The 25902-nt window shown below is 46.3% G+C and overlaps 1 protein-coding gene across 2 annotated transcripts in view; it reads left to right on the forward strand.

The window, feature by feature from the left end:
* The window catches only part of LOC138511377 (uncharacterized), a 333915-nt gene that overhangs the window by 52463 nt on the left and 255550 nt on the right, over window positions 1–25902 (forward strand). The window lies entirely within an intron of this gene.

Below are 25902 nucleotides of genomic sequence, written 5' to 3' on the forward strand. Positions count from 1 at the left end.
AGGTTACAGGATCTCATGAAAATACATGTTTAGCACCACAACCAAGTGAGGCAGACATCAGGAGCGCATTCTTTGATTCAGGTACAATAACAGGGCCATACCACAAGCCAGTGCCATTTACAACCCAGCTACACAGGGGTGGTGCGCACCGGTTTGAAGAGCTTCACTACCACACAGACTACTGCCATAAGGCTTGACTCATTTGAGGGGTAATGGGGTCACCTTTATTGATCTTTGACCCTGGTTGGGTCCATCATACCTGCGCATAGACTTATCCACTGCCTGTTAGCCTGCCCCAGATACCAATGAAGGAACAAGGTGCCGCACAGATGGCAGCCCCACTGACCAGCGCAAAAGCATAATTCCTGAGGAAGCCGAGCCCATTCACACTACTCCCACAACAGGACAAGGGCCCTAGGTTGACCTAATGGGTCGAAGAATTTGATAACTTTATCAGAGCAGCAGGTAAGGAGAAGTCGCCTGTCCTAAAAGACATATTCATGAACTTGGCGAGGAAAGAGATCAAAGGAATCATCTAGACCATCCGGTTGATGGATGGAACCACCTATGACAAACTTGTATCGTCCTTGAACAGGAAGTTGGAGATACAGCCTACCAGGGACTACGAGAGGTATGCTTTCAATCAGTGTTTGCAGTCCTCTCACAAATTGGTGGAAGAATTCCTTCAGCAGAAGCTGGTTGACTGTCAGTTCTCCCAGTTCTCAGATGACGAGGCCACCCGGCTGCCTGTCATCAAGGGCTGTGTATCATATGCACTCTGGAAACAACTCCTGAAGAAACCCCTAATGATTGATGAAGTCATCGAGATTGCCAGAATGCACGAACGTGCCGAGATACAGGCTACCGCGATGGAGATGCCAAAGAAGAAGGGAGAGAAAGATAAGACTGTGGCTGCCTTTTCAGCAACCAAAGTGCCAGTTCACAGCCCTGCCATGACGAAGGGCCCACAAAGGGATGGATACACGCAAGGGAGAATGAGACCTCGCCCACAGAAGTCATGTTTCCGATGTGGCCAGGCATTCCCACGCATGGGCATGTACCCAGCTGTCAGCCAACAATGCTCGAAGTATGGCAGGGAAGGCCATTTTCAGACAGTCTGCCGAGAAGGAAGACCATTCCCAACAGGGAGGCAACCACCACCCACAGTGTGGTGACCTGCGGCCAGACAGTACCCGCAAGCACTGTGGAGGACTCACCCAGTCTACCCCCAGATGCTCAGGAGGTCAATCAGGGCCATTGACCTAGAACCGGACTATGGCAACACCACATGTTTTGGGCAGCCGCCTCAAGCTGGTTACTGTCCCGACCAGTATGAATACCGCAGGGACCCATACAACAACCCATATGACGAATATGACGAATAAGATGAATATACGCAGGAGCTATGCTCTGGATACACCAACACATTTGTCAACCTGATGAATGGGGAGAAAGAGGTGGGTAGCCCCGAAAAGGATGTTCCAACTGGAAGAAGCAACACACTGGGCCTCATTACACGGATGGCGGTAAGGGTTTACCAGTACCGGTAAGGGTACCAGTGCCGGTAAACCCTTACCGCCTTACTACGAGATCCCTTTGTGGGACCCTACCTTAACGGCTGGTTTTACCAGAGTTGAAATTCGCGAAGCAGGAGAGAGGCGAACACTTTCCCTATTGCATCAAGAAGTGCAATTGGTCGGTAGTTTTGAGGGTTTGTGCTATCGTCTTTTTTAAAAATCGGGGCTACCACATCTGTTGTCCATGATCTCGGGAGCAGGCGGCTCTTTGCTCAGGTTTCGAAGACTTTAGAGAGAAAGATGGACCATTCTTCTGGAAAGTTTTTCAAGTCTACGTTTGTCACCCCATTGGGGCCCGTGGCCCTTGAATTTTTTAGTTTGCTTATGGCAGTTGAGATAGACTCTCTGTCTGCCACGTCTACCCATTCCTTGTTTGTATCAGAAATCCTGCATGCTGGTTTTACCAGCCTTTAATGACGGGACCCGCAAAGGGACCTAGGAGGTAATTACGGTACCGCAATTTGTGGTACCGTAATTACCACCTGCCCCATTCCCATTGAGCCCTATGGGGCAAAAATGGGAATGGGGAAGGGCCATGGTGAATGGGGAATTACCGCCCCCACACACCTTGGAATAGGGCGGTAATTGCCCCTGGTTACCCCCGGTAACCAGGGGTATCACCAGTTTGTCCACTCATGAGGGGCTGTTTTATTACAAATGACTCAACATTGGGATCTCGTCGGCCGCAGAAATCTTTCAGGAGGCCATCCGTCAAGTCAGTGTTTAATTACTCCAACGATAACCTAGTCCACGGGACCACCCAGGAGGAACATGACTAGGACCACTGGCGGTGTGTCATATTCTGCACAAGGTGGGCCTCACACTGAACTACGAGAAGTGCAATGTCATCAAGGATAAACTGCAATTCTATGGAGACATTTTCTTGGGTCAAGGGATGCAGCCCAACCCAAAGAAGGTAAGAACAATATAAAAACTGATGGGATCCTAGTCAGTTGGTGGATGTTCGATCATTCCTGGGCATGGTGGGGTACTGTGCCAGGTATCTCTCGTGATATGCCATCACCACCGAGCCACTCCGAAGGCTACTGTGAAAGGAAACGCCAATCCAGTGGTCGCGAGAATGGCAGACGGCGTATGACACCATCAAAGCGGAGCTCTCGAATGTCACGTACCTGTCCTATTTCAATTCGCCGTTGGACACCAAGATCATCATGGATGCCAGTCATGTAGGGCTGGGAGATATATTCGCTCAACCTGAAATCCCTGATGCCTCAGCAAGCTACATTGCGGTGTATACCAGCCGTGCACTTTCACAGATGGAACGTGCCTACTCCCAGGCCGAGAAAGGTGAGTACTATCACCAATGTATCATTAGTAAGAGGTTCACACATGTTATGGTCCACCAAGTCCTCCTGTCACTGTCTGGCAACCCGCGAACAAAGATGCCACGGAGAATCCAGAGATGAGGCATACGCCTCAAAGAATATGATTACAGCATCATCCACATACAGGGGGAGGGGGCAACAACCCCAGCAACCTCATCTCACGGCACCCCAAACTTAGACAGAGACCACCGAGAGAAGGGGATGCAGAATACCTCTGTTATGTTACTGCACACGCCCCGCCACCGGCAATGACAATGGAAAAGCTAGCAAAAGCATTGAAGGAAGTCCCATCTCTCATCATGACAACTGAACTGACAAACTCCAACAAGTGGAGAGACTACAAGAGGCGACTAGTGGCAGTGGTAACTACCCTATTTTTCCTACCACGTTTATCTTAAATAGCCCTGTTATTGTTTTAGGCTATCTTGGTAGCCTGAAACTTAAACCCGCTAGACCATAAATGTTTTTATACGGTTCTGGCTGGGTTTAGTCACCATTTCTTTTTGTAAAAGTCTTTCTCGTGTTTTACTCTGCGCGCCAAACCAGGTTTGGTTCCTTTGTTTGCCGTCCTTTTGGGGGCTTCTGCACAGAAGCCCTCCTTAGGCACCTGTATGTCTGGGGGGGACAAGATGTGAGGGAGGGGTTTAGGGCTCCCTGCACAGGGCCTCCTTGGAGACCCATGTCGCACTCTGATCGGATTGGTTGTGGTGACTGTCCTGGCGGACTGTCCATGCAGATGGCTTCGAACCACCACATTGACCAACGCGCTGAACTGCAAGTGCTTGGCATTGCAGCTTGACACGAACTACAGGACCATTATGTCACTTGTCAAGCTGGTACAAAACAGCAATGCTCATCATCTTGAACAGCGCTCTATAAGACATCTGCTCCTCGTGATCCATTCGACCTTCATCACTCAATGCTGTGTCAAAGTGCACGGAGCACTCGCTCGAACCTGACTCAATGCCAACTCACTGCCTGGGATCAACATAACTCACCGCCTTCGAACCTGGTTAAACCCATAACGGCTCAAAGCCTGGTTGATGCCATTAAACCGTTAAGAAGTGAATAAGGTACTGTTGGAATGCCCTAGCACCCTTGTCCACTTGTTGAAAGCCTAGAGAGTGGTTGAGCCTCTTTTGTACCTTTTTCACCAAGAAGCAAATCCATATTGCATTTGTTCTCCCTGCTTCATATCCAGACTGCTTGCATCTTTACATTCTGAATATTTCTGTATTCCTTTACAGCAGTGAGTCTTTGATAGTGTTTTTACTAGATAGTTGCACATTGTTTTGCTTAAATAAAGTATATATATGCCTATAGAACCTTGACTGGATATTCCATTATTTTGTGCTATTCCTGTTTGGGTTTCTACTGGATCACATTTAAACCCCTTCTGATAAAATAGCCTTCCCTCTGCCATCTTAACACGAAAGGGGAGGAGGTATATCTCTTAGCTCTGCCCGTTTTATCTTTGTGATTGCGATCACATATGGTTTGCAGGGGGGCTGATCAGGCAGTTTAGCCCCTACTCCTCCTTGTACTCTTGCAGAGCAGAAGTAATTGTGTCACAATTACCACCCCAAATGTGTTGTGGTCAACACATTTTAAGGTATACAAAATATATTACAGCGGGAAACAGTTAAAGTGAAACCTATCATCCAAAGGAATTGCAAGCATTATGTCTAAACATGTTTGAGTCTTAGGGCAGTTAGCATTACATTTTCCAAGCAAGAGCTTTGACTTGGACCTCCCAACTGAGAAATTCTGTACAAAGCTGTGCTACAGTTCAAAAGATATAAAGGTTAAAAAAAGGGTGTGTTTGAATTGTTTGCATTTTTATGCTCATGCGCACTACTGAAACTGCTGGCCTGATATTTGCCAAAAAAGAAATTCTTTGTTGGTTTTGCATAAATCAGTCCAGTAGTTATTTATTTAATTTGGCAGAGAGAATGGTGCCCCTATACCCAAATCGTTAGTCATATCACCCATGATGCATTGGTAAACAGAAGGCTTTTTATTTATGAAAATCCACCATTCTGAAGATCTCGATTTGTTTCGAGTGAGAAACGAAAAAGAAAAGAATACATTTTTTAGAAATATAAAATGTTGAGATGTGGCAATTACAAAAAATGCTATTTAGAGGAAGAGGAGTATTTTAAGTTGATTTAGGAAGCAATCAATAATATAGAATAACAGGGATTAGAAGGCATTAGAGGGATAGTATTGTTTGGTGGTGCTGGATTTTCTTTAAAATCTTTTATTTGGTTCATGACATTAAATAAAAAGTGCACAACAGAGTTTCGAGTGGTGCTGATGCATGTTTTCTATATTCTAGTTTGATTGGCTAAGAATTTCACGTGATTTAACAGTTAAGGCACATCAGAAGTGAAAATCTCTCTGTCCCTCTTCTTTGTCCTAGTACCTAAAAATGAATCCATGGCATTACCCCACATCCCTTCTTTTTCCTTTTCTCAGTAACCCAATAGTAATCCATATCATTACCCCCAAATCCCTCTTCCAAATCTCAGTACCCTAATAGTAATTCATGTCATTACACCACATCCCCGTTCCTTGTCCTAGAATGCCAGTAGTAATCCATGCCATTATCCCCACCTCTTTCTTCCTTGTCACAGCCTTGTCACAGCCCCCCACTACCACCACCTCACTCTTCCTTGTCACAGTCCCCAACAGCCCCCACGTCATAGTACCCCACTACCACCACCTCACTCTTTCGCATTACATTCCCACCTTTCCCCAAGTCCCTCTTTATCATCATCGTCCCCTGCTACCACCACCTCACTCTTCCTCACATATATAGAGTTTGTTCCTCAGTAGATTTTGACAATACATTTCACAATCAAAGGGACACATTTTTTCATTCTTGAATGCCAGGATAAGACACCATTGAGACCATTGAGAAGCACCCCAAACCTTCTGCAATTTTGTTGATCACAAAACGTGCAATATGGAGTTTGAACAAGAAAGGGCACACATAAGTGATTTGGCATTTCTAGATAAGATGGTTTTCACCATGGCAGTGCTGAACAAATATTTCCAATGTAAAACACATTTCATTCTTATTGTGCCAAATATATCCAAGACCTGCCACTGTGTACGTATTTCATGCTGTCTGAGCTCAAACATGCTCAGATGCACTTTAAACATGTTGTCATGCAGCCAGGGTGCAATATATACCTGAATAGCCAAGTCCCAATTTAAGCCAGGAATCTCAAGAAAACACATTGGGCCTCATTACGAGTTTGGAGGTAGCCAAACTCGGGTTCGGGTCCCGCAAAAGGGGACTTAGCGGCCCATTCCAACCTTGGAGGGCCTGGTAATCCCCTTTCGCGGGACCCAGACCTGGTACATCCCCATTCCCATTGGAGCCCCCATAGGGCTCAATGGGAATTGGGAGAATGCTAACAACGGCCCGTTGTTAGCATTCTGTTCTGCTAGCGAGTCCCGCTCTGCAAGTCTGGTCTGACCAAGTGGGCAGAGCGGGACCCACTGCAGAACTCGTAATGTGACGGCCCGGAATGAACAGTGCCTGTCCCTTACCGGCACTGTTCATTCCGTGGCCACCATACTTGTAATGAGGCCCATATTGTCATACAGCCAGTTTTCAATATGAGGCAGAACTCTCATGGTGCCTGATCCTCACCACACGCACCTACATCAGCATGCATGCACATGCACATACACATACATTCCAATGCACATTTTTGTTCACATAGACACTCACATTCCAGCAATGCTCCAACATGCACACAACTGATTTTGTTTGGTTTGCACTTAGTATTTTGACACCTAATCGTTCCCCTACCATCCAGCTGTGGTTCCTCATCTGTCTATACAGGGAGTAAAGAGGGAGGTTGTCAAAGTTTGACAACTTCCTTCCTTCAGACCCGCCTTCATGCAATCAATAGCAAGCCAGGAGATCATCTAAGTGTCATGCTCTCCCAGCTGCCAAGGACGAGTCCTTCCCAAGGTCATATAATGCTTGAAGGAAATAGAGGCCTTAATGACTCCCATGTGAGAAATTGCCCCCACATGCAAGGCTGCAGGCCGTCAGTTAATATCCCTACCATTTTATTTATTTATTTATTACTTATTTATTACACGCCCAGACCCTCGGGTATCACAGCGTGGTTACAGGACAGCTTAGGCATTGGTCATACATTGATACAGAGTACAGAAATTAATGGCAGAAGACAAAGTAGTACATTACAGATATAAATAAAATTAAAAAAATCCACTGGAGTGTTTATACTTGAGAGGAGGCACAATTCACTGTACTAATATTTAGTTTAATTTTTTTTGTTTTATTTGCGTTAACAAAATTAATTGTTTTTACAAAAACTGATACAGCTCCTTTCAATCCTTCTTTTCGTTTCTTTTCCTTTCCTGGTTCGTGTATTTGTACTGTTGCATTTCTCCTGCTATTCTTGGTTGCTTTTTTATATATCATTCCCACCCTTGGTCCCTGAGTCAATTTTTTCCAACGTTGACTGTAGGATTTTTGTAGTGGCAATGGTCCAAGCAGTTCTTTGGCCACTGATCATACGCGGCCACCAGCTCGATTCTTCAGGGACCCCGTATGGCTCTAAGACCGATTTTAGATAGCTTTCTTGTATTGATTGAAGTGCCGTGCATGTTACTAAATGGCAGATTGATTCTGATTCGGCCTCCTCCTTGCATAGTCTGCAAGTATTCGTGATTGCCAATCCTCTGATGAAGCGGATTTCATTCACTGGAAATAGGTTCAGTCTTGCTCTGATAAAAAGATTTGAAAGTTTTTTGCTTGGGAATTTTTTGTAAATTTCCGCTGGATCATTGATTTTCTTTGCAAAGGGTGGCAGCTGCCTTAGTAGCTTATTCTTTGCCGCATTTTCTTGAGTCTTGATCCAGTCTAGTTCTTCAAGTTTTTTTCAGTGGGTTCTGCAGCAGTTCAGTCTCTGAACATGCAATGGATTCCAGCTTGGATTTTCTCTTTGAAGCCCAGGCAGTAAGCATTTTTGATCTGCCTGACTTGAGTTCTTTTTGGAGCAGGATATACAAAGGCGAAGCTTCCGGGAGCAGGATGTTTCTGTAAAGAGACATGCTGTTGTTTTTAGCCCGGGCCTCCTGATAGCCGACATGGATGTGGAGTTCGGTAGAGACAGAACTGATCTCCAGAAGAATCCTTCGATCTTTACCCAAATCTCCTCTGGGAGGGCTGGCATGGCTTCTGCTCCGTACAATAAACTGGGAACCACTTTTGACTAGTAGTAGGTTAGCAGCAGAATCAAGGAGAACCTGCCGAATTTATTGTCTAGCATTCGTGCTTGGGGCTGCTGAAGATCTTGCTTTCGACCATATGAAGCGCTGCATGCAGGTTTCTGAACGTGAGTTGTCCAGCATGACGCCCAGGTATTTGAATTCCTTCGCATAGGGTTGCTTTCTAATTGCCATGACGGGCACTTCGAATTAGAGCTGGTTTTGTTTCTTGGATTTTTCCCCAAAATCATTATCTTTGTTTTCTTTTCATTGATTTGCAGTTTGTTCGATTTGATGTAGCCTGCTAGATTGGTTAGTTGTCTTTGCAGGCTGATGGGGGTTTGGTCGGCCAGGGTGATGTCATCCGCATAAAGTATTCTTCCGATTGCCACTTCTCCTAGTTTCGGAGAAAAACCTTTCGCCATTTCTGCAGTGACATTGAAGTCTCCTAGGAAGGCAGTAAGTAAGGCCGGGGCGAGGGGGCAGCCCTGTTTTACACCCCTGGACGTTGGAATTTCCTCTGACAAGAGGTCTTTAGTATTCAGCTTTACCTGCATTGATGTACTCGTATGGAGGGCCTTTATTGGATTCAATATCGCCTTAGGACAATTTGCGGATGCTAGTTTGTTCCACATTAGTGGTCGGTCCACCAAATCGAAGGCCTGTGAGAGGTCTACGAATGCGAGGAACAGCTGTACGGCTCCATCTTGTGATTTGCTTTTGAGAGTACTGAGCAGCATGATGTTAACGATGGTTCCTGAGTTTTTCCGGAATCCCGCCTGAAACGGATCGTTAAGGCTCGTTTTCTTGAACCAGAGTTGAAATTCGCGTAGCAGGAGAGAGGCGAACACTTTCCCTATTGCATCAAGAAGTGCAATTGGTCGGTAGTTTTGAGGGTTTGTGCTATCGTCTTTTTTAAAAATCGGGGCTACCACATCTGTTGTTCATGATCTCGGGAGCAGGCGGCTCTTTGCGCAGGTTTCAAAGACTTTAGAGAGAAAGATGGACCATTCTTCTGGAAAGTTTTTCAAGTCTACATTTGTCACCCCATTGGGGCCCGTGGCCCTTGAATTTTTTAGTTTGCTTATGGCAGTTGAGATAGACTCTCTGTCTGCCACGTCTACCCATTCCTTGCTTGTATCAGAAATCCTGCATTCAGAGATTACAATGGGGCCTCCAATAACTTCGTTGAAGTGGGCCGTCCAGCAGGTTTCACTCATTCTGTTGGTCAGAGACGGCTCAGCGTGGGCCCCAGAGGATTTGATCAGTGACCAAAAGGCTCTTACGTTCTTTCCCCCCATTTTTGCAAGCATTGCTTCTGAGTCTTTTTGGTAGACGGACAGCCGTTGATTTCTTAACCAGGCTTTGTATAGTGTTGTCTCTTTTTGCCATTCCAAAAGGGCGGCTTCTGTGTTTGCGATTCTAGCCTTTCTCTTTAGGCATCTTATTGCAGCTCTTTTCGCCACTAGTTGTTTATCATATTGATGCGCGAACTGGTCGCTCGAAGGACATTTTTTTGTTGTCCTTAATTTGTAGGGCTGATAGTCCGGTTCAGAAAGCCCTTGTGTGGCTTTATTGTGCAAACTGTTGTTGTATCTAACTGTTAGTTATTTTATTCTGTGCTCCGTTAATTTCAATCGGGACCTATGTTGGTTGCACTCAGTTTGGGATTCAGTCCACATAGCTTCTGGGGTTGACACAGTCCAGGTAGCTTTAAGCAGGTTTTGATCGCTTGCAATTGTTTTTTACGACTTCAAACGAGGTAGCCAGGTTGAGCATATGGTTGCATGTGAAGATATGACCTATGGTGGCGTTTGAAATGTGATTTTCCCATGTTGGACTTCGATTAGGATTGGGAAAAGCTAGGACGAGGTTTGCACATCCTCCACCCATTGTTTACTGTGGTTTTCCGCGGAGGTAGTGCCGTGTTGGATGTCGCTCGGGGTCGAGGGGCATCTCGCATTTAAATATCCGCAGATTATCAAGGCGGACACTTCTTTTTCCATGTACAGCTGGTCGATAGTCGCTTCAATAGAGTTGAGAAAGGCGTCGTCCTCTATAATTTGAGGGTTCCAGTAGACTACAATAATTGCAATCTGGAGTTTCATAGTAATTCCCTTTTTTGTAGGATCCGGCAGTATCCAGCTGGTAAGAACTGCAAGATGAGTTCTGGAAACGGTCTGCTCAAGTGTGATTCCTCTGCCTGATTGAACTGCAAGGAGAATTCCTGCTGACGGACGGCCCAGGACGTTTTTTTTGGCTGGCGAGTCCACTATGGTGAATCCATCGAGGTATGGAGTTTCTGATAACCAGGTCTCTTGCAAAGCCAAGATATCGTAATCGTTTAGATTGACATCCCCTCTTTGCATCAGGTGGCGGAACCCCAGTGTGTTCCAAGATCCCATTGTTAAGAGTGTTGATGATAGGACTGGTTTTCCTAGCTTACCCGACGGTTGTGTCGCAAATCCGTCGGTAGCAAACTGCTATTTGTGGCTTCTGATTGACAGCTGTTTAGGGAGCCACACCCACAGTTGTTCCAGGGGTGCAGTTAGCGATTTGCTTCCTTTCACGTTGTTGGATTTGATTGCAGACCTGTCCAGCTTCTCGCTGGATGCTGTGTGCGACGAGGTACTGGATTTGCTTTGAGTTCTAATTAGCTTAGTTTGGTTGATTTTTTGATTGTTTTTGTCAGCCCCAGACTCGAATCTGGGCAGTTGGTCCATTTTGTACCAAACTCTGTCGCATTACTATGACTAGGTTGCCGCTGCACCATTGGATTGGCCTTGCCACTCGTCGTTCTTCCCGCTTTGGTGGAGTCTCTTATTGTGGACTTGTGGTAAGTTCGGCTTGGCGATTGTTTTAGCTTGCGGTTAGGGGCTGCAGAAGTTGTTAGAGATGTAGTTAGTATTGAAAGGTGAAAACCCTGTGAAGTTAGCTCGTCCAGGGCTTTATTCATTGAGGTTGGGAGTGCAGTTGTTATTATATGGATGTAGGCTTTCGCTGTTTTTCCCCTATGGTAAGGTTCAATCCTCAGGTAGTCTTCCATTTCCAGGTGTTTAAGGGCTGAGATTTTGCTGAAGATATATCTCACCATTCTACGGTTTAGCACCATGTCGTCTTTGTTCTTAGTTGATTGTTCTGACTTCAGGGTTAAGATCGATGGTGAGCAGCCTCTCCTTTTCCGAGTGTCGGAAAGTGCTGTCTTTCTCTTTTCCTCAGACCTTCCCCTTCGCGAAAGTTTGCGAGGGCTGTTTCTGAGTGCCAATTCTGCATCTGATGGACTTACTGCACTTTTATGCTTTGAGGGTGAGGCTTTATTCTCTCGGCAATGGTGTTTAGGAGGAGTTTTCAATGATGCTCTTTTGTATCTACTGTATTCTAACTCTTCCAACCTCTTAGTGCTGCACTGCACTGCTTCCTGCAGGTATCTTCGTCGCTCTCCAGTATGCAGTTTAGGTGTTCGCTCCGTTGCTGTCTGGTGTCTTTGGGTAGATCTGGCAGTCGGCGGAGTCCTTTGAGTTCTTCCATCCTCACCTAGCACAGTGTCGTTCAAGTGCTGTGAGAGATTCATTAGAAATGAGTCTGCGGGAAAGTCTTCAGTTGTCTTAGGTGATTGCATATTGGACTCACGCAGAGTTGCGCCCCTTTTTGGCGTCACCAGAATGGTTTCTGGTATTTTTTTTCCCGACAAGGGCTTCGATTTTGTGGGATAGTCTGGCGTCTGGCTTTGGCCCACCTGATCGGCCCACTGCTTTGGCTGGTCCGATGGATCATTTAATTTCAGAAGGGCTTGTTTTTTTTGGCGATCTCTGAGCATTAGGAGTATGTTCCAGCGAGCTCTTGGTCTCCTGCAAAAACCTCACCAGTTGTTTCTTGTTGGAGGCACCTGCCGGGGTGTTGATGTCAGTTTGGACTTTTCTTGGCGAGCTTTCCTTGAAAAAGAAGACCTCCGGCAGGTTTGCACTTTTGGGGGACTTTGGGCCACTTGAGGAATTGAAAATGCTAAAGTTGTCCCAGTGTAGATTCTTTTTAGTCACTGGGTGTGGTTTTTTCTGATCTGTTTGAGTGCTTTGAGATTTCATTGTGAAGCTCTTTTTTTTCAATATGGCTTGGTCTGTATTAGTTCGTGAATTTTCTGATTCATTGTGCATGGACTGAGAATTGGTAGTTGGAGTAGTAGAACTGGCTTGCCTTTTTTCCGTCGCTTGGATGAAACCTTCTAAACAGATGAGTTTCGTGTGCATCATCGCTATTAAAGTTGTTTGGTCTCTTTGACTATCATATAGAGCTTTGTAAAGCTTACAGAATGGGCTCAACGCAATGGTAAGGGCTGACATGATGGTTGACAAATCTTTTGACTTCGATGGGGTTTCTTTGAGGACAGGCAGCAGTTGATTTCCCAGGCTCTGACGTCTCTGGGCTGTACTCGGTGGGGAAGAAAGATTGAGAACATGGGCTGGAAATAATTGAGGTGTTGAATGTCTTTCAGGTCTACCCAAAGATGGTCGTTCACAGTCTTTTCCCGAGCCCACGTCCTGCTGATTGAGAGACTTATGAGGCTTTGTTTGCCGAGAATTCGAGGCATGATGGTGATTAGGGGTGCCCACTGGAGCAGGGCTGGAGGGCCTGTCAATCGGTAAAGGCTGATCACGGACTTTCCCAGCTGACAGTTCCAGTTCCCCCAAGGGTTCCGCCGGAGGGGTTAAACCCCGAATTTCAGCCAATTTTGCAGGTTCGTGAGTTTCTTTGGAGTTTTTAGAAGAGTGTATCTGAGGCTGGGCAGTGTACATTTTGATTTTGCAGGTCTGGGCTACTGATGCTGCAGGAGGTTTGTTGTTTAAGTACTTTGTTTCCAGGTACTTCCCAGCGACTCTGCCAGGCCCATTGATGTAAGAAAGGCTGTGCTGTTGTTAGTTTTCCTTATTTTTATGGCCGGAGGAGGCTCCTTTGTGGCCTCTAAAATCTTGGCATCGGAGAGCTTGTCCATTTGATCGTGGTTTCTTTTGCCTTGTTTTATGAAAAAGTCTTTCAATGAGTTCAGTTGGACCATTTTCGCAAAGGTTTTTTTCTGTTTGTTAATTAGGGCCTTTTTCCTGCTCATTCCTCTCTTTTGAACTGCAATGATTTTCCGTTGACATAGTGGCTTTAGCAGGCCCACTTCGGGGCTCGGCACTCTTTTTTCTTGTGTCTTTTTTGGATTGTAGGTGGCTGAGTTTTGGTCTTCGCTGAAAGGACTCTTTTCTCCATTTCCTTGAATCCGCTGGTCATTCCGTATGCTCTGGCGTTCCTGTGGAGAAAGATTGAGATGGGAAACCAGAAAAACAGTTTTGCTCGTTAAGCCATCGCCAGGCGGCGGAAGCATCTCTACAATCAACGAGTCTGCCTTGCTCACGCATCCATTTCTGCAGAACGGCCTTCCTGCAGGCACCCCGCCCCCCTCGGGAAGCACGCAGCGATCTCCAGATCCTGCGGCTGGGAAATTGCCGGATTGGGGACCATCCTCGCCGATCCGAGGGCCACAAGGTAAGAAGACCCATGGGGATTCCCTTAGGACCAGTAGATCCGTTGATGATTCCGGGTTGATCGCGGATAACTGCGGGGTCACCAAGGTGGAAGTACTCACTGGTAATGTTGTTGGATTTCCACTGGGTGACTCCTGCAGTGCAGCTCGAGCGTCGTCGTTGTTTTCCAAGCCCGAATCCGGGCTGATATGCGGCTCTGGAGTTTTGTGGTTTCTGGGTGTTGCATAGCGGCTGACAAAGGCTCCGGCACCGAAGACCCTCCGGTCCTCGGGGCTGAAGATGTCTGAGCCGGCTGAACGTCTGGCTTAGAGCGAGGGGAACCCACAGCACTGTTGAGTTTTGATCTGGTTTCCGCATGATGTGGTGACTCGTTTGCACCTTTTTCGTCGGTGGAGTCCATATGATCTTCTAGGCCCTGCGTCGAGAGGTGGATTTGTTTCTCTGGTGTTACTGGTGCTACTGCGGCCTCCGAGCGCGCGGGAGTAGCCAGAGAAGTCCTCTCTTTTTCACGCTGTGATTTAGGCTGCTTGCAAAGTTTCGATGGTGCCGACTGCAAGCGGCTTTGCTGAGGGGAACAGATTGGGTGTAGGTCAGTTCTGTTTTGATTCGGTTTAGAGCTACGGAGAATTCGTTTGGCTCTTTCTCCTTCTGCTTCTTCAATTTGCAGCTCAGTCGGTGTCAGTAATTTGAGCCCGGGAGGCGCCGAGGGGGGAGGCATGTCTGGCAAGTCCTGACACGGACTGCACTGACTGCTCCTACCTCAGCGACCGCTCCGCGGCCTGGGATGGGTTTTTCAAGGATCCTCCCACAGCAGAAAACAGTAGATCTGGTAGACAGACTTCCAGGCAGATAACTGGAAAACAGGAAGTCGAGGAGGTAGCGACTACACTGACTGCTCCTACCTCAGCGACTAGCTCCGCGGCTGCTCCGCAGCTCGGGATGGGTTTTTCAAGGATTCACCCACAGCAGAAAACTGTAGATCTGGTAGAGAGACTTCCAGGCAGATAACTGGAAAACAGGAGCTCGAGGAGGTAGCGACTGCACTGACTGCTCCTACCTCACCTCAGTGACCACGTTTTTAGCAGTTTCTTGTAAGCAGGGAAAGAAGATTTTTTTTTGATATTGATGGGGAGGGTGTTCCAGTGTTTGGGAGCTAAAACAAGGAAACGGCTGCCCCCCGCTCTAGTGGCTTTGTAGCGCAGGGTTACAAGTAGGAGATAGTCATTGGATCGAAGTGATCTAGTGGATTCTTTTAGCTTTAGAGTGTTGTTGAGGTATGTTGAGGATTTTTTAGCAAGACTTTTGTGCGCAATGCAGAGTGTTTTAAAGATAATTCTAGCTTTTATGGGAAGCCAGTGAGCATCCTTCCCTGTTTTAGAGATGTGGTCAGATTTTTTTATCCCTAATGCTGCCCTTAAACCTTTATTTTGCAATAGTTGCAGTTTGGTGAGGTTGGTGCTGGAGGTGCCTAGTAGTAACGCATTACAGTAATCCAGCTTCGATAATACTAGGGCCCTGGCCAAGGTGAGGCAGTTGTTTGGGGTCAGAAATTGTCGGCTAAGAGCAATAAGCTTGGAGGTGTTGGCCGTGGAAGAAGCGAGCGTGTTAATATGTTTAGTCATAGTAAAACTGGCATCGAGGTAGACGCATAACGTTTTCACTTGCTTCAGTACTGGAATGAGGGTACCATCGATTTTGATGGAGGAGTATTCTTGGTGTAGATCCGCTATTTTAGCTGGGGATCCTACGATGAGAACGTCTGTCTTCTCATCGTTGAGACAGAGACTATTTAGTGCCATCCAATTTTGGATGATGACATATATTTTATTAATGGTCAAAGTATCATGGTAATAGTTGCCTGTGAGTGGTATGAGGATCTGGGTGTCATCTGCAAAATTTGTTTAGATGACACCCATGTCGTCTAATGCTGAGAAGAGGAGTTTAGTGTAGGCGTTGTAAAGTTTGGGGGAGAGGCATGATTCTTGGGGCACTCCGATAGGTACTGGGAAGGGGTTGGTAGCTTCTTTTCCTATGGACACTCTTGACGTGCGATCTGCTAGGAAGGATGTACCCATGCAGTGGCATTGCTGGAAAAGTCCAAGGCAAGTGAGGTGCATAGTTTATCATGGTCTACGAGGTCAAGTGCTGCGGAGAGGTCTAACAGCAGGAGAATGCTTTTCCCTGAATCTCTAATAGCATCCATCTGGATTTTGTGGTCAAGGAGTGCTGTTTCCGTGCTATGATTGGGCTTAAAGCTTGATGGTCTGGTGCCAAGGAGCTGGTACTCTTCCAGGTGTGTTTGGATTTGATTATAAGCTAATTTGTCAATGATTTTAAGTAGGAATGGGACCGTGGTTATAGGACAATAATTTGTAGGTATAGTGGGGTCCAGAGTTGGGTTTTTTAGGAGCGGGATAACCCAGGCGTCTTTGATGAGGAGTTGATGAAATTGGTGATAGTAGGGGTCAAGGTGGAAGCACATGCTTTGACTAATTTGGCTGGGACAGCATCTCCTTTGCAATTAGAGGCTTTTAACTTAGAGACAGTGTCAAGCACTTCTTCTTGGGTGAAAGGGGTAAAATGGAATAGGGAATTGGGTTTATCGTTGGTGGTGGGGAGGGGGTTGAGGGTAGAGGTATTTCTATCTGCTAATAACAGTCTTTTAGTAGTTATTTTATTGTGGAGCAAGGCAATTTTGGAGGTAAGCGCATCTTGTATGATGGTACACCATTCATTACTGGAATTGGTGGATGTTGCGGTTGGTGGGGGGTTTTCTAACTCTCTAAGGATAGAAAAGAGTTCTTTAGAATGTGATGCTGCATTACTGAGGCAAGTGTTATAGGAGTTAGCTTTGTGGGAGATGATTTTATTGGCGTACTTAAAGGCATTGGCCGAGTCCGGAGTGGGGTGTTTACTATGGGCAGGTTCAAGAGAGTGTTTAGTCCTTCTTAGTGCAACTAATTCTTCGTTAAAGCAGAAATTAGATTTTTTGTTGGTACGTCGCGTTTTAATTGTGATAGGAGCTACTTCGTCGATAGTAAGGGAGAGGCACTTGTGGTAGTACTCGGCAATCGCTGTGGGATCATTACTGACAACTGAGTGAGTTTCTGGTGTTTTGTTCAGGGTGGGGTCAAAGTTCTCTACAGTGAGCTTCCGGGGGTTTCTGCTTTCAAAGGTATCCATTACTTTGGTTTTAGGAGGGCAGGGGTCATCACTCATGAGAGTGAATTCTGCGCAGAAATGGTCTGTCCAGCTAAGTGTAGTAATTGGGCCTATAGTGAGTTTGGTGTTAAGAGTGAGAATGCAATCAAGGGTTCTGCCCTTGATGTGTGTGGGCGCATTAACAAGTTGGCTGAAGTTCATGTCTTTGAGTGCTCTGTATAGGGTTGCTGCTTTCAAGTCTTGATCATCGTTGAATCCTGGATTCAGGTCCCTAAGGATGATGCATGTTGTATTAGGTTTTAAAATGGATGCTAGTAGTAGCGGGATGTATATTTCTGGGTGATTGTTTGAACTGGGGATTCTGAAGATTGCGACAATATTGATTGTGGTATTTTCATTTATGGCGAGTTTGGCAAGCAGTAATTCATACCCTGCAATTATTTCGATGGAGCTTCATCTAATTTGTAGGTTGTTCTTGGCTATGAAAGCTACACCACCTCCTGTGGAATTGGTTCTATCGGTTCTGAGGACAGAATAGTTTGGTCGGATAGTCAGTGCTAGCAGAGGTCCTGAAGCTTGGTGCAGCCAGGGTTATGTGATTACTAATAGATCCAAGTTTTGTTCAATGATTAGGTTGTGTATTTCGTTAGCGTGGGCTCCTATGGATCGGGCGTTGATGAGGGCATTTTGAGGCTAATGGGAGGCTTGTTTTCCACTGTGGGAGCATTTTTAAGGCTGATAGGAGGCTTGGGTTCCATTATGGAAGAAAGCTTAGTCATCTGAGAGGGGGGAGCATTGGGAGTTCTTTTGGTATTTGCAGCAGCCGGTGGATTGTGCTTTTTATTTTTTCCGTGATCCAGGGGTTTGGGTGGTTTGGAAGTCACGAGGGTGGGTGTAGTGCTGTGGCGGAATAATTTGGTACGTGCTCTTTGGCGAGGCGTTCTATCGATTCCTTTGATACGGTAGGTTTTGAAGCTAACTGTGCGTGTAGGGATAGACAGAAGGTTGTCTGCGACAGCTGATGGGAAAGGCTCTCCCCCAAGTATTGTGTTGCGGGCGTTGAGACTGAAAGTATGGTTTGGGCTGGGTGGAAAGGGTGAAGTGAGTTGGAGGAAAGGAGTCGGACAGGGAATGGGGTAATGTCTAGGGCAGGCCAGTCTCGCGAGACTGTTCCTGAGCGTAAGGAAGTGATTACTTGTGCAAGATGTATCATCTTGAACAAGGCAGAAAGGGAACATGATGAAAAGTATCTGCCGTAGCATAGCTTTTTCCAGGTATAGTATAGCGCGGAGGGACTGAGTAATCAACTCAGTGCCTGATGGCCAGAGCGAAGGATAGGTTAAATGCGGTATGCTATAGAGTGTCAAATGGACTGAGTACAATACGATATGGAGACAAGTAGGCTGAATGCAATATGCTACAATAAACAGGGTCTGGCCCTTGAGCTAAATGCAATATGCTCCAAGACACATAGGTAGCAGATAGGCTGGACGCAGTGAGCAACAAGAAGCTTAAAATGGCCAGCGGCCTAGAAGCAATAGGCTATGGGGGGCACAAAATGACAGATAGGCTGGGTGCAATAAAGTACAATAAGCATAATATGACACATAGGCTAAGTGTAATAAGTTGCGAACAAAGGCAGACAAGGTCAGTGCACTGTAGTATCTTTAAAACAATATGGGATGACAGGTATGATTTACAATCTCATAGAAATACACTGTGGTATAAGGGACTGAGTGCAGCATTTGCCTAAAACGTTGTGGTGTGAAGTGGGCTATAGATGAAAAGCCACACAGAGTCACAACAAGGATTGAGTAAACACAGGGAATAAGGCTAGAGGCATTGTGCTGAATGCATCACAGTAAGGAAAGGAGCACTGTGACCAGCATTTGTTCACCGGGCGGTGAGATGGGGTCGGAATGGCACAGTGGCACAGAGAACATGATTACGGAGGTCAAATATTATCTCCCAAATATGCAGGTGGCACCACTATGAGAAAGGGGGCGGAGCGGCACCATGGTCGAAGAGCACAGTAAGGCAGTGCTAGCTACTTTAGGTGCAAAGTTAACATATATGGCAACGCTAGTTATGCGTGGTAAAAGGCAATATGACAATGTTGAGATCATATAAGGCATGTACATTTGAGGCAAATCAATAATGAGAACTGTGTGACAATATGACCTGAGGTGGCGTGTCTGGAGGCAATAGCAGCAAAGTTGCGCTCATGATGTTTTTTAGTAAAGAAGAATCTAGACAGTAGCTAATTGGAAAGTCATGAACCAGTTCGAAGGCGGTAAGGACGAAAGTCAGCGTTGAGGTTCCGAGTTGAGAGTAGAGGTTTTTGGGGCAGGTGAAGATGTACCTGTCAACCTGTGGAACTGATTCTGGCTACTGCAGGTCCATGCGCACAACATGCGCAAAACAGGGTCCTTAGCCGGCTCCTTCCGCCTGCAGGCAGATGTGTGTAGGTAAATGATGTGAGGTCGCTAGGCAACGAGGGGCGTTGCTGAATATGGCTGCGTGTTAAAGGCAGAGCACGATTTCGATTGTGTTACAGGATGCAGCTTCAATGAGAAACAAAGAGCACAAAATAAATTGTGTATCTGGATGCAGCTTCTGCAGACTAACCTGCAGTGATACCGCGTCTGGTATCAGCAGTTTTGGTGAAGGTAGATGGCTGCTCCTGCAGTGACGGTTCGACATGGGATGAGAGGTGGGCTCCTGCCCCATACATGCGCGGTGTTGAAATGCTGGTTTGGGCTCAAAACAGGGCCATTAGCCGTGGCCCTTCGCCGGAAGGGCTGCAGCCGGCTCCTTCCGCCTGCCGGCAGATGTGTGTAGGTAAATGAGGTAAGGTCGCTAGGCAACGAGGAGCGTTGCTGAATATGGCTGTGTGTTAAAGGCAGAGCACGATTTCGATTGTGTTACAGGATGCAGCTTCAATGAGAAACAAAGAGCACTAAATCAATCGTGTATCTGTTTGCAGTTTCTGGGGACTAACCTGCAGTGATACCGCATCTGGTATCAACAGGTTTGGTGAAGGTAAATGGCTGCTCCTGCAGTGACGGTTCGATGCAGGATGAGAGGCGGGCTCCTGCCCCCTCTGTGCCGTGTGTGGAAATGCTGGTTTGGGCACAAAAGAGGGCCCTTAGCCGCTGCTCTTCGCCGAAAGGGCTGCAGCCGGCTCCTTCCACCTGCCGGCAGATGTGTGTAGGTAAATGAGGTAAGGTTGCTGGGCAATGAGGAGCGTTGCCGAATATGGCTGTGTGTTAAAGGCAGAGCACGATTTCGATCGTGTTACAGGATGCAGCTTCAATGAGAAACAAAGAGCACGAAATCAATCGTGTATCTGTTTGCAGTTTCTGGGGACTAACCTGCAGTGATACCGCGTCTGGTATCAACAGGTTTGGTGAAGGTAGATGGCTGCTCCTGCAGTGACGGTTCGATGCAGGATGAGAAGCGGCTCCTGCCCCCTCTGAGCGCGGTGTGGAAATGCTGGTTTTGGCACAAAAGAGGGCCCTTAGCCGCGGCTCTTCGCCAGAAGGGCTGCAGCCGGCTCCTTCCGCCTGCCAGCGGATGTGTGCAGGTAAATGAGGTAAGGTTGCTAGGCCGTTGCTGAATATGGCTGCGTATTAAAGGCAGAGCACAATTTCAATCGTGTTACAGGATGCAGCTTTAATGAGAAACAAAGAGCACAAAATCAATTGTGTATCTGGATGCAGCTTCTGGGGACTAACCTGCAGTGATACCGTGTCTGGTATCAGCAGGTTTGGTGAAGGTAGATGGCTGCTCCTGCAGTGACGATTCGACGCGGATGAGAGGTGGGCCCCTGCCCCCTTCATGCGCAGTGCGGTACCATGCAGAGCAATTCAGAAGTGGGGAACCTTTCAATTCAGAGACTATCCATGGCAATCTTGCAAAGATTCCCACTTCAGAATGTTTCAATATGCATCAATTGCCACTGCAATCTTAGCATTGACCACCTTGGTGGCAGTACTTTCATTGATGCTTTGGTTAGCTTCCAATGAATGTTGCATACTTCCCCACCAGAGGGAATGCCTCAGGCTTCGTAGAATTATTCAACAACTCTGCTATGATACAGCTGTACACTCATGTCGCCCTAAAAACCAGCTGCACTAAGACAAAACAATCCACCTCCTGGTCCACCTCCAAGCTTGCCTCCAACAAATGCTCAATCAGAGCCCTAGTGAAATGGTGGCAGAAACACGGTAAGCCTGGTGATCTCACCAACCACAAATCTATCTGCATCAACCATAGGATTTTGATTACAGAAGCCAAATCTGTGTACTATTCCACCACCATTGTGGTAGCCTCTAACAGGAGCAAAGCACTCTTTGAAGTAGTAAACCATTGTATCAACCCCTCACTGACCTCGAGGTACCAGCAACTCGAGAAGAATGTGACAGAATCTATACATTTTGTCTGAAATAATAGACAATATCTGAGAGAACATTGAATCAACCTCCCACAACCTTGAAGCCCCCTGCACCCCAGCATACATGCTGCCTCTCTGGACCAAATTCCCTCCTCCGCCGACACCTCCAGATCTCCCCAAAAAATGTGCCTCCCTAAAACCTACTTCTTACTCTGAATATACCTTTCCAGCAACCTCAATAAACATTTGATGGGCTCCCCAGTGCTCAATGTGCTCATCAGCATCATTAATGTCCCCTTGACAGAAGAGCAATTACCATACACCCTCAAGACTAGTCACATACGACTTTTTCTGAAAGAATAAACCCTATATCCAGACAACCTGGCCAAATACCGGCTCAGAATCTAACAAACTTTACCTCCTAAATGTCTATCAGTCAGTCAAGGATATGCCACAACTGTAGCATTGAGACAGCCAGCAAGCAGGTGGTGGATGATGCCCTTTAAATCATTTATACGGGTGATTCATGCCTCCTCGTCCTCCTTGACCACTCGGCTGCATTAAAAACTGTAGACCACTGCATCCTCCTTTCCCTCCTTGCGGACAGGATGGGATTCTCTGGCACTGTCCTGAATTGGTTTACCTCCTAGCTCTCCGGTAGCTACCAAGCTGTCCAGATCTACCTGTGGCATTTTAACCAACTCTGTATTGGGTACCTTTGGGTACCCTCCCCAAAGATCCCAATATATCCGTTCACCAAAAGGCTTGTTCGAAAGCTCCACATATCTGGTGGAACATGCTCCTCATGCAGCAAATCGACCAACCGGCATGAATCAGAACGCGTCTGCAAAGAGAGTACCCACACAGAATCTTTCTCTTGTTATGCAACCCCCCCACCCCACTCTGAAACTTGATCCCTGTGTCGGCTTGAAATGTCCCCAAAATACTCAAATTTTGCAAATCTCTCAAAACATGGCATTTTCAACAGCACCTGACCAAGGACTCATCTCAGTGGACACACATACAGATGCACAGACGCCAAACTCACAATACTGTGCTACTGTTAAAAGATGCCAGCACAAATGTTGGCTATCCACACTCAGTATGTCGCTCTGCTGCTATCGAGCTAGGTCTGTGCTTTAAACAATAAAATTAAATAACATAAAATAGTGTCTTTCAGGGATTATACATGTACAAAAATGACCCACCCATTAATTTTATTAGTAGCAAATATAGATTCTTCAATATGTTTTTGGCATTGAAATATGGTAATGTTTAACTGCCATAATTAAAAAGGATGAAACAGGAATTATTGAAGGTCCAGTATGTTCTTCTAATACCAGGCTTTATTGTCTTTATGAGCCGAAGCAGGAACAACAGATCAATTATAGGTTATCATTGCTATGGGCATGTAAAATGCTTTCATTGTGTAGGGTCTAATACTGTGGAATACTGGAGATATGTTTAGGAAGCTAATTCATTGGTTCTCCTTGCAAACGGTGCATGCCTACCATATTTCTAACTGCGAAACCTGACCGAAGTGTTAAACAAGTCAGTAGAGATATATAAGTATCATCCTATATTGTATGGCATTTTGGCATATTTATCAGATATTAAAACATCATGGATGGATTAAATAGTGTTCAGATGTTCTGGGGACAAACTAAACACACACATAACGTGATCACGTTTTGCCAAATGTTTTCATAACTCTAACTTTGCCTCATCTTGGGTAATTTAAGAACATGACATCAACTAGTCCGTGGACATGCATATCAATGAAGATTCCCCTGCTAATAGCGCAAGGAGCTCTTGATTCTATTAAAGACAAGGAGGCGAGCATTAAGCTTTCATCTTCTTTATTTTCTACTCTCCAGCAGTTTCAACAAATATAACTTTGTAAACTTTCAATTTAATTTTTTTTTTTTCAAACAATCTTCAAATCCCATCAATCCTGTAGTCCCCTAGTCTCTGGCCATGTGACCTAGTCCTTCCTGTTCCTCTGTCCTTCCTCTTCTTTGACTGCTTGAACTGTCATCTTTCTTTAACTGCGCACTCAACTGTTGAATTTGTGCTGAACTTCCTGCTTTGTACTGGCTTGATCTCTCACATACGAACTTGCGAAACTGATCCAGGCTACCTGATCTGATTAGGGCTTTCAGCTGTTCTTTTGCTCATCCCCTAAAGTCAATAAGAAACAAAATTGCGTATGTTAGGGTGGGAATACACACCCTATTCTGGAAGAAATAGCCATGTTAATTATCAACAGTACTTCACATCGTTTATTTCATCATTGCATTCATTGTGTATTCGGGATGGGAATGTAATGCTCGCCTCCTTGTCTTTAATAGAATCAAGAGCTCCCTGTGCTATTAGCAGGGGGAATCTTCATTCTATGTCAAGACAGAGGCGAGCATTAAGCTTGTTCAAAGCTTCTTACTACTACTCCTGCCATTGCATTAATAGGTCGGTAGTAAAACTTTCTGAATGTCGTATCACTAGCCCAGTCTGCGGCTTTCATGATGTCTTGTAATGTTGCACCTAGTCCTAGTGCTTTCGAGGCCATCGCTCCTCTGACTGAGTGTGCCCCGAATCTTGTCATGTCTATGCCTGCTAAACTCATAATGTTTCTGACCCACCGTGCTATGGTGGCTGTTGCTACTCCTCTGTGAGGCTTTCTGCGCGCAATTAATAACTGAGTTGTCCCTGCCGGTCTTAGTTCGGCTGTTTTATTCTCGTATTCCTTTATACATGCCGCTACGCACCATTTCAGGTGCTCATGCATGTACGGGTACGTGATAGTACTAGAGTCAGTTTTAGTTCTTCTAGCTAAGCTGAACGTCACGCCTTCCGGTCCGTACGTTCTCCTATTCACTTCTAAGACTCTCACGTCTGCTACTCTCCTGCATGACACCATGCATAATAGCATGGCCAGTTTTTCGGACAGCTGTCCTAGAAAAAGATACTTGTTATCGGGCCAGTCCGCAAATAGTTTCAATACTACTGCTACGTCCCATAAAGATTCATATCTCGGCTGCGGTGGTTTCCTGAATCTTATTCCTCTTAGTAGCCGTATTACTGCTACGTTCTCTCCCACCGGTACTCCTTCCACGGGTAGGTGACCTGCTGAGATCGCAGATCTGTATACTCCTATTGTTCTGTATGCTTTGCGGTCCTGGAGGAGTTCCGCTAGGAAATTCAAGATCTCAACTAGAGGGGCAGAAACGGGATGAATATTTCTCATTCTCCACCACGTCGACCTCTTGTTCCAAGCTGCGTCGTAGCTCCTTCGAGTTGATCGAGCCCATGACTCGGCGATGAGGCTTGCAGCTTGTGACGAAATGCCCGGGAGATTCCAGCGTCTCCTGCTATCCTGCACGCCATCAATGGCAGTGTCCCCTTCCCTCTCAGAGGGTGAGATGACCCAGCTGGGTCCGTGAGGAGGCGTTCTCCTTGGGGCAATATTCTCGGGTAATCTACCAATAGTTCCATGAGTGCTGGGACCCATACTTGAGATTTCCAGATCGGAGCCACTACTATCAGGTTTGCTGTCTCTCTGCGTACCTTTGTTAGTACTCGGTTCATCATTATGAATGGGGGAAAAGCGTAAAGTGTCTGCTCCCTCCAATCTTGTAGGAAAGCGTCCACTCCGGCTGCCGCTGGGTCCAATCTCCAACTGAAGAACCTCTCTTTCTGAGCGTTCAGCCTGGACGCAAACAGATATGTGTATATTGGGTCCCAGATCTTTTCCATTTTCTGAAAAATCATCCGGTCCAGCATCCAGTCGCTGGAGTCTGAGAGATGTCTGGAGTTCCAGTCCGCTACTACATTCAACGAACCTGGTAAGTATTCGGCTACCACCGAGATCCCTGATTCTAGGCAGGAATGCCAGAAATCCTTGGCTATTTCCCCCAGTATTTTGGACCTTGTTCCTCCTAAATGGTTGATGTATGTGACTGCCGAAATGTTGTCCATTTTTAGCAGAATACAGGAGTTCACTTTCCCTTTCGTAAATGCCCTGATTGCAAAGGATCCGGCTAGTAACTCTAGGCAGTTTATGTGTAATTGGAGGTCTGATGCGCTCCATCTCCCTCCTGTCTGGAGATCCCCGCACTGGGCTCATCAGACTGCTCTGCTGGCATCTGATTCTATTATCAGGTCTGGGCGGTCGCCGAAGATGGCTCTGCCGTTCCAGGCCTCCATGTTCGCTAACCACCATTCCAACTCTGTCCTGGACTCTTGATCTAAGAGTACCAGTTGGTGGTAGTGTAGGCCTTGTTGAAGATGTCGTATCTTCAGCCTCTGAAGGGCTCGGTAGTGTAATGGCCCTGGGAAAATTGCTTGTATTGATGCCGCTAGTAAGCCTACTACTCTCGCTATGGTGCGGAGTGATATACTCGTTTTGCTGAGACATGCTCTTATTTCTCTCTTTATGTCTCTGATCTTTTTGTTTGGGAGTTCCAATGTCGCCGCCCTGGTGTTTATAACAAACCCCTGGAATTCTAGCCTCCTCGCCGGAGTCATCTCCGACTTCTCCCAGTTCACTAGGAAACCTAACGAGGTTAAGAGGTGTACTACCCAGTCGGTCTGGTAGACTAGGGTCTCTCTGCTGTCGGCCATCAGTAGGATGTCATTTAGAT

The sequence above is a fragment of the Ambystoma mexicanum genome, chromosome 6p, assembly GCF_040938575.1.
Source record: "Ambystoma mexicanum isolate Mex_15411 chromosome 6p, UKY_AmexF1_1, whole genome shotgun sequence".
In the NCBI taxonomy this organism is placed as follows: Eukaryota; Metazoa; Chordata; class Amphibia; order Caudata; family Ambystomatidae; genus Ambystoma; species Ambystoma mexicanum.